This window comes from Suncus etruscus, chromosome 5 (genome assembly GCF_024139225.1).
Source record: "Suncus etruscus isolate mSunEtr1 chromosome 5, mSunEtr1.pri.cur, whole genome shotgun sequence".
Taxonomy (NCBI): domain Eukaryota; kingdom Metazoa; phylum Chordata; class Mammalia; order Eulipotyphla; family Soricidae; genus Suncus; species Suncus etruscus.
The window spans coordinates 53997579-54006446 of record NC_064852.1 but is presented as its reverse complement, the minus strand read 5'-3'; the positions used below and the strand labels follow the sequence as shown (position 1 = coordinate 54006446).

Below are 8868 nucleotides of genomic sequence, written 5' to 3'. Positions count from 1 at the left end.
TTTGTTTTTGGGGTCACATCTGGCAGGTCTCAGGGGTTATTCCTGGCTGCACACTCAGAAATTTCTACTGGCAGGTTCAGGGGACCATATGAGATGCTGGGATTCGAACCACTGTCCTTCTGCATGCAAGGCAAACGCCCTACCTCCATGCTATCTCTACAGCCCCTGATGATTTTCTATACCTCACAGAAGCCACATGTTTTCCTGCTATTGTAAACTATTGTTCACCTCTTCTTCCTTGCTCAGAATAATTTGCTAAAGTAAATGAATAAAAAAACGATGCTCTTTGAGAGAATAAACTAACTAGATCGAAACTCCTCTCCTAATGTGTAGTTTAGTCACAATTTGCCGACTTCAGTGCCTACTCTCTTCGAAGACTGTACTGCTCTTCCTATGTCCAGCCACTCCTGCCCAGCCCCAAGTGGCTTGTGACAAGTGATGACGAACATTTTTTATGTGACTGTTGGCCATATGTTGGTCTTCCTATGAGAAATGCCAGTTCATCACCTTTCCTCAGTTTTTTTTTTTTTTTTGCTTTGTTTTTGGGTCACACCCGGCAGTGCTCAGGGGCTACTCCTGGCTCTAAGCTCAGAAATCTCTCCTGGCAGACTCAGGGGACCATATGGGATGCCGGGATTCAAACCACCGTCCTTCTGCATGCAAGGCAAATGCCTTACATCCATGCTATCTCTCCGACCTCTCCTTTCCTCAATTTTTGATGGGGTTTTTGAGTTTTGTGGAGTTGACTTTTGCGAGTGCTTTGTATAGCTTATAAATCAACCCTTTATCTGATGTGTTGAGTACAAAAATTCTCTCCCAATCAGTTAGTTGCCTTCCAATTTTAGTTTCTGTTTATGTTGACGTACAGAAACTTTTTAATTTTATGTAGTCCTATTTAAGTTTGATGCTATAACTCTTGCCATTGACATCCTATCATCAAAGACTCCCTTCAGTTCCAAGTTGTGAGTGTTCTGTCTCTGTTTTACTCTATGAAAATTATGCATTTGGGTCTAATCTTAAGATTTTTAATCCGTGTAACCTTTGTGTAAGGTGTACTATGAATTAATCTTTAATCTTTCTTACACATAGTTATCCAATTGTTCCAACACCATTTGTTGAAGAAAATTTTTTGTTCCATTTTTTTCTGTTTTTTGTTCCATTTTATATTCTTGGCTACTTTGTCAAAGATCAGTTGACCATATGCATGGGGTGTTGTCACTAAATATTCTATTCTGACCAATCAGTCTGAAAATCTGTCTTTGTTCCAATACCACGCTGTTTTGATCACTATGACTTTGTGTTTTTTTTTCAATATCTTTATTTAAATGCTATGGGCTGGTGCACATGCCTAATTTTGGAGAGCTTTATCACTCAATAAAGAAAGCTTTATTGAGTGGTAAAGCTCAGCAAAAGAAAAATATATCTTTATTTAAGTACCAAGATTACAAACATGTTTGCAGTTGGGCTTCAGTCATAGAAACACCCCCTTCACCAGTGTAAATTTCCACCAACAATGCCCCTTCTCCTCTTTCTATATGCTCTGCCTGTATTTATGACAAAAACTCTACCTCTCTCACTAATCAACATTGTCCTGGTAGTTCTTAGTGTAGTCCTTTCCCTAACTGCTTTTGCCACTCTTCGTGGTGAGTTTCATATTATGAGCTGTTCCACCTGACTCTCATCTCGATTGACTCTGGGCATTATTAAAATAATGTTTTTCTTTTCTTTATTCCCCATTTTCTCCAGGACCTCATGTTTCATGTCATAGAGTTTCTCAAAGTAGTCTTTGATTACCCTTTGGATAGCTGTATTATCTGTAGTGATCTCCCCCTTTTCATTTCTAATTTGGCTTATTAAGTTTCTCTCTCTCCCTTTCTTTGTGAGTTTTACTATATGTTTATCAATCTTGTTTATATTTTTCAAAGAACCAACTTTTGCTTTCATTGCACTTTTGAATTTTTTTCTTTCTTTTTTATTGGGGGGGGGGAGTGTCACACTCTGTAGCGCTCAGGGGTTCCTCCTGGCTCTATGCTCAGAAATCACTCCTGGCAGGCTCGGAGGACCATATGGGATGCCAGGATTCAAAACCACCGTCCTTCTGCATGCAAGGCAAATGCTCTACCTCCATGCTATCTCTTTGGCCCCTTGGATTTTTGTTTTTGTGTGTGTGTGTTTCCACTCCATTAATTTCTGCTCTACGCTTTGTTTTTTCCTTATGCCTACTTATTTTGGGTTCATTCTGTTGATCATTTTCTAATTTTACTGCTGTAATATTAAGCTATTGATGTAGACCCCTTTTTCCTTCCTGATGTGTGCTTGCAACTTTGACTTTGAATCTGTGTTTGTTCTGACTGTTCAGATGTGTTTCTTGTAGGCAAGAAAATGTTGGATTCAACTTTTTTAATCATTTTGCCATTCTGTGTCTCTTAACTGGTGCATTTGGCCCATTGACGGCGAGAGAGATAATTGTCATGGAATTTAGAGCCATCTTTGTGCGGAAGTTTTGTGTTTCTTTAGGTCTGTCTTGTTTTAAAGTAGATCTTTCAGTTTATCTTTTTTTTTTAATTTTTTTTATTTAAACACCTTGATTACATACATGATTGTGTTTGGGTTTCAGTCATAAAAGGAACACCACCCATCACCAGTGCAACATTCCCATCACCCAAGTCCCAAATCTCCCTCCTCCCCACCCAACCCCCGCCTGTACCCTAAACAGGCTCAACATTTCCCTCATACATTCTCAATATTAGGACAGTTCAAAATGTAGTTATTTCTCTAACTAAACTCATCACTCTTTGTGGTGAGCTTCCTGAGGTGAGCTGGAACTTCCAGCTCTTTTCTCTTTTGTGTCTGAAAATTATTATTACAAGGGTGTCTTTCATTTTTCTTAAAACCCATAGATGAGTGAGACCATTCTGCGTTTTTCTCTCTCTCTCTGACTTATTTCACTCAGCATAATAGATTCCATGTACATCCATGTATAGGAAAATTTCATGACTTCATCTCTCCTGACAGCTGCATAATATTCCATTGTGTATATGTACCACAGTTTCTTTAGCCATTCGTCTGTTGAAGGGCATCTTGGTTGTTTCCAGAGTCTTGCTATGGTAAATAGAGCTGCAATGAATATAGGTGTAAGGAAGGGGTTTTTGTATTGTATTTTTGTGTTCCTAGGGTATATTCCTAGGAGTGGTATAGCTGGATCGTATGGGAGCTCGATTTCCAGTTTTTGGAGGAATCTCCATATCGCTTTCCATAAAGGTTGAACTAGACAGCATTCCCACCAGCAGTGGATAAGAGTTCCTTTCTCTCCACATCCCCGCCAACACTGTTTATTCTCATTCTTTGTGATGTGTGCCATTCTCTGGGGTGTGAGGTGGTATCTCATCGTTGTTTTGATTTGCATCTCCCTGATGATTAGTGATGTGGAACATTTTTTCATGTGTCTTTTGGCCATTTGTATTTCTTCTTTGTCAAAGTGTCTGTTCATTTCTTCTCCCCATTTTTTGATGGGGTTAGATGTTTTTTTCTTGTAAAGTTCTGTCAGTGCCTTGTATATTTTGGAGATTAGCCCCTTATCTGATGGGTATTGGGTGAATAGTTTCTCCCACTCAGTGGGTGGCTCTTGTATCCTGGGCACTATTTCCTTTGAGGTGCAGAAGCTTCTCAGCTTAATATATTCCCATCTGTTAATCTCTGCTTTCACTTGCTTGGAGAGTGCAGTTTCCTCCTTGAAGATGCCTGTAATGTCCTGTAGTGTTTTGCCTATGTGCTGTTCTATATATCTTATGGTTTTGGGGCTGATATCGAGGTCTTTAATCCATTTGGATTTTACCTTTGTACATGATGTTAGCTGGGGGTCTAAGTTTAATTTTTTGCAAGTAGCTATCCAATTGTGCCAACACCACTTGTTGAAGAGGCTTTCCCTGCTCCATTTAGGATTTCCTGCTCCTTTATCAAAAATTAGATGGTTGTATCTCTGGGGAACATTTTCTGAGTATTCAAGCCTATTCCACTGATCTGAGGACCTATCCTTATTCCAATACCATGCTGTTTTGATAACTGTTGCTTTGTAGTACAGTTTAAAGTTGGGAAAAGTAATTCCTCCCATATTCTTTTTCCCAATGATTGCTTTAGCTATTCGAGGGTGTTTATTGTTCCAAATGAATTTCAAAAGTGTCTGATCCACTTCTTTGAAGAATGTCATGGGTATCTTTAGAGGGATGGCATTAAATCTGTATAATGCCTTGGGGAGTATTGCCATTTTGATGATGTTAATCCTGCCAATCCATGAGCAGGGTATGTGTTTCCATTTCCGTGTGTCCTCTCTTATTTCTTGGAGCAGAGTTTTATAGTTTGCGGGGTCCTGAAGCCCCCCCAGGGGGGACCCGGCCAGCAGGAATTAGCTGGGAAGGCTTCTCAGACAACCGCACTCCTATTTTGCTGGGTAGAAGCACAACCACACTGTAAAAAATCTGAGAGAGGTTAATAATAAAGACCCAAGGCAGCGTCTCACTGTTCAAGGGCAACTTTATTTGGCTACAGCTCCTTCTTATATAGAGAAGGAGAAGGGGGCAGTACAAGGGTGATGTCAATCACACTTTTGGCATGAAAATTACTTCATTATTCCAAATAAGGCAAGTGGGCAATACTTCTTGCAGTATCCATGGAAACATCTTGTGACCTTCTAGCTGCATTCCTAATTGCTTGACTATCAGGAGGTGGTGCAAGATGTGCTTGCCTCAGTGATCTTGAACAGACAATGTAGCATATACACAATAATGAATGTCTTGTAAACTCAGGGATATGGTTAAGGGAGTAAGGCCTCATTTCTGGGAATGGTACTGGGCTGTGTTGCTCTCCTCCGGGCTAAAAGATTAATTATACTTTGCAGCTGCATTTTCCTTTCTCTTTGGCCCAAGAACTTACAGCAAGACTGCATGTAGCCTTTAGGTGAAAGGCTGGATTATGGCAGAAAGAATAGCAAAATGGCCTCAAACAAGTCAGTCCCCAACATCTCCCCCTTTCTCTTCTAATAAAAGAAGGAAAGTCGTGAGCGGGTGGAAGAACCGTGTCTTAGGCTACAAGGTTTGACCAGGTCGGACACGGCCAAAGCCGCATTTAAAAGGTGGCTACAAGCGCCGTGGGTGTGCACAGAGATCTGAATTATGTGTTGTAGCCTTTTAGGGCCGTGTCCTAACTGGGACCTTGCTAATCCCGTCGTAGGTATCTCCACAGCCGAGAGCACAAGTACCTGAGCGAGCTCCGTTTGTTAGCTATGCGCTTTATCTCCTGAAAACTTAGTGGCTGGAAGGGCGGCTTGGTGACAATAGCCAAGTTTTCACAGGAGTCACGTTGGGTTAACTGTTGGTAGTGAACTTGAACAGAGGTTTTTGCCGTCTCATTTACTTGGTTTTTAACAAGGGCAGTAAGTTTGCGGAAAGCCCATGGGTCAAAGGAAAGGAGCAGCATGAGGCTAATAAGAGGGCCCAAAATAGTGGACAGTAATGTATGTATCCAAGGAGAAGAGAAAAACCAACCCTGTTACCAACCTTGTTCTTGGTCAAAACGTTTCTGGAACTTCTTCATACCGTTACCAATACGTAGAACACTATCCCTAACTAATCCAGATTTGTCTTTAAATACACAGCATAGTTCTTTAAGGGCCACACAGACTCCCCCTTCCTTTATAAGGGCAAAATATAAAGTACGACGATTTTGAAGAACTACATCAGCAAGGGAACTAACAGTATCGTAGGGGTTGAGGAGAGAAGCTAAGCTAACAGCGTTTATAATATGGTTCTGTGAGGGCTAGAGCAGAGGCATTTATAATATTTAAAATAACTTGAGAGGAGAAGGATGGGCTAGAAGGCAGAGTTCGTAGCTTACAACTTGCTTAATAGTGAGTTAATGACGTTGAGGCTGAACTTTCCAGAGAAGAAGTTTAGAGTTATTGGTGTAGATAGGAGATTTAAACGTTGTGATGCTTTTATAAAACGGCGAAACCGGTGAATTGCAGATTGAACAGTGTTTATAGCTGGTGTTGGAGAGCGCTTGGGCAGAGGCATTGACCATTTGCAGGATGAGGTTCAAGGTGGAAACCGGACTAACAGGTTTGATGGTTATTTTAGGCATTAACAAAGCTAAAACATAATAATCATGATAAGCAAGAAACATTTTAGTAACAATATGGGGAGAAAATTTAGTGGAGCAAACAAAATAAGTGGAGTTGGGGGCTTCAATGAAGATGGAAGAGTTGTTAACAATAATGGTTTGATTGCAAATGTGTGATTGTTGAACAGGCGGGCACATATATGGTTCGAGCAAGCAAAGTTTTACGACCGTGACTTGTTTGCAATGGAGGTTGTTGGTTGCAATGGTGGGCATTTAAGGCAGCTAGGCAGAGTGCTTAATTCAGCATTGTCAAAGGTGGAGTCCGTCAGAAACAGGTTTGCAGGAAAGGCGGCTGGCAGGAGGTTTATAAGAAAACAGCTTGGCAGGAGGCAAAATGGTTACTTTATATAAAAATTAAGAATTTACTTAGTCCTTTGGCTTGGGTTTACAGTCAGAAAACATTAGCAATTTACATTACACTAGTTATTTTTGAATACCACGGGAATGTTATTTGACCTCTGTTAGACTTTGGCATAAAAGAAAATTTATAATTAACAATTGCTAATTAAAAAAAATTTTTTTAAACAATATAAAGGATCTTTTTTAAACTTTTAGTTATTATGTTAAAGCTGGATGCTATTTTTTAGCCATAAATACATATTCTATAGGCCTGAACTTACACATAACAGGAAAGCCGGGTGACTGCAAAGTCCAGAAATTCTCCAGGGAAAAGTTATCCCCGATGGCCATTGAGAAATTTGGGGTTTGCCATCTCCCACACTCTCCGCCATGTTCTTAGAAGGACAAAGCTAGCTTAATACATAATTTTTAACACATGATTTTTAGTTGCAAGATGCCAGTTTGTGAACTGACTAGACTGAACTAGGTTGAAAAAATTAATTGAAATTTGAAAAATGGATAAGGCTTTAAAAATTGTATTATTATAAAATGTAGAGATAACAAATAAACAGACAAAACAAAACAACACTAAACACAACATTTTACACTTGTGGCCACTTTCATTCATCACAACAGACACATAAACAGACAAAAGGATTGATTTAAGACTTATTTATAAAAAATTGACAAGAGCTTTTAAATATTTAGCTAGCATGTTTGTGAGAAGAAAAAAAAATTTTTGTAGAAAAACTTTTTTAGTTTTGAGAAGTACTTAATGTAGATGGAGTGGAACTTTGCTGAAAATAAATTTTAAGGTTTAGATTTAACACAAAACATTTTTAAAACAATTTTAATTTGAAGTTTAAAACATTAAGTAAAATGGTTAATGAGCACTGTAGAAGGAGTATTCACTCTGAAGTATGAAATCATTTGCTGTAAATGAATAGGTTTTATTTAAATTGGTTTTGCAGTAGAACAGTAAGACAGCTGCAATAAAGTGTTAAAATTTTTATGATTAAACACAATAGCATGAACTATGATTATTAAAGGTATAAAAACTGATTTTAAAAATACAAACAACTGTTTTTACTATGAAGACTTTAAGTGAATAATTTGTAAAAAATATTATATACTAAATTAACTAAATGCTTAGATTATTACAAAATATAGTTAAAGACATTGGATACATTTACACACCTAGAACTTAAGACTAAAATTATGTTTAATACTAGTTAATTTGCTTATAAAGTTTAGTTACGTTAATAATATTACTTATAAAATTATATATAATATATTTTTCATCAATATTATTTTTTTACTGCGACACAAATATACAGATTTGTATAATGTGCTGATATTTTGAATGCACTTAAAATAATAGTTCTTTTAATGCAGAAATAAAGAACAACTATTGCTGTAGCACAAAGTTAAAACTAAGGGTACTATAAAGCACACCTTGGTGTTCACTGTGCATTAAATTAACTATATTGTTTAAAAAGGCTAACTACATTATTTTTCACATAATTTTGTAAATACTTTAAAAATTAAAATAAAATTTTTAATAGAAATATAAGACTTAAATTTAACACTTTTGTGTTCGGTTGGATTTTAAAACACAAAGAAGTTTTTCTTTTACCAACATTTTGTTATCTGTAAAGTGACAGAATTATGACCTTGCTTTAAAATTTTCTGAGAGGCATGAAAAAAAAATTTATTGCCTTTATCTTTCTGTTGCTTTTTAATGTTTTAATAATTACTTTACTTTACTTAATGCACTAAACCTAATAACACATATTTGACGAAGTGTAGGGCTGACAAGGTGAAGCAGAGTTTTTTACTGATAACTCGGGGAGGGGCCAGCACAGTTAACAGCAGGAAGGCTAGAGGCAAATTATTTACAGTCTGCAGGGTGTAATGATATAGAGAAAAAAAAAACAATCTTTTAAGATTAATTACTAATTTATTGGAATTAGAGGGAATGGCAACCGAAGAGGGGAGTCTGGGTTGCAAAAGCACCATGGGGATCATGGTTTTATTAATTGATTTGAGAATATGCAAGAGATGCCACTTTTCAGATTTATTTTGAATAACAAAGATTGGGTAATTCAAGGTGAATTGGAAGGCTTAAAGTGGGAGTGGCAGGGCCTGAGCTGGCTGTTTCCCAAGGCTGGCAGGAAAGAGGCTGAAGGAGGCTGAGGGCTGGTTTGAGCAAAATGTACTGAAGGTACATTAGGCTCAGAAGTTTTAACAGCAAAGTGTAGATATTGCAAGGTTTTATGGCTTAGCAGATGATACTTTGTAATTATCCTGCTTACTGTGCCCTTAGAATTTTTTGTAGGCACTGCAGCAGTTTTT

The 8868-nt window shown here is 37.8% G+C and overlaps 1 non-coding gene across 1 annotated transcript; it reads right to left on the bottom strand.

The window, feature by feature from the left end:
• Positions 1-7857: 7857 nt before the first annotated feature.
• On the bottom strand, positions 7858-7987 carry LOC126009997 (small nucleolar RNA SNORA22). Its single transcript, XR_007496142.1, has one exon. It is a non-coding gene; the product is annotated as a small nucleolar RNA SNORA22 (small nucleolar RNA).
• Positions 7988-8868: the final 881 nt, after the last annotated feature.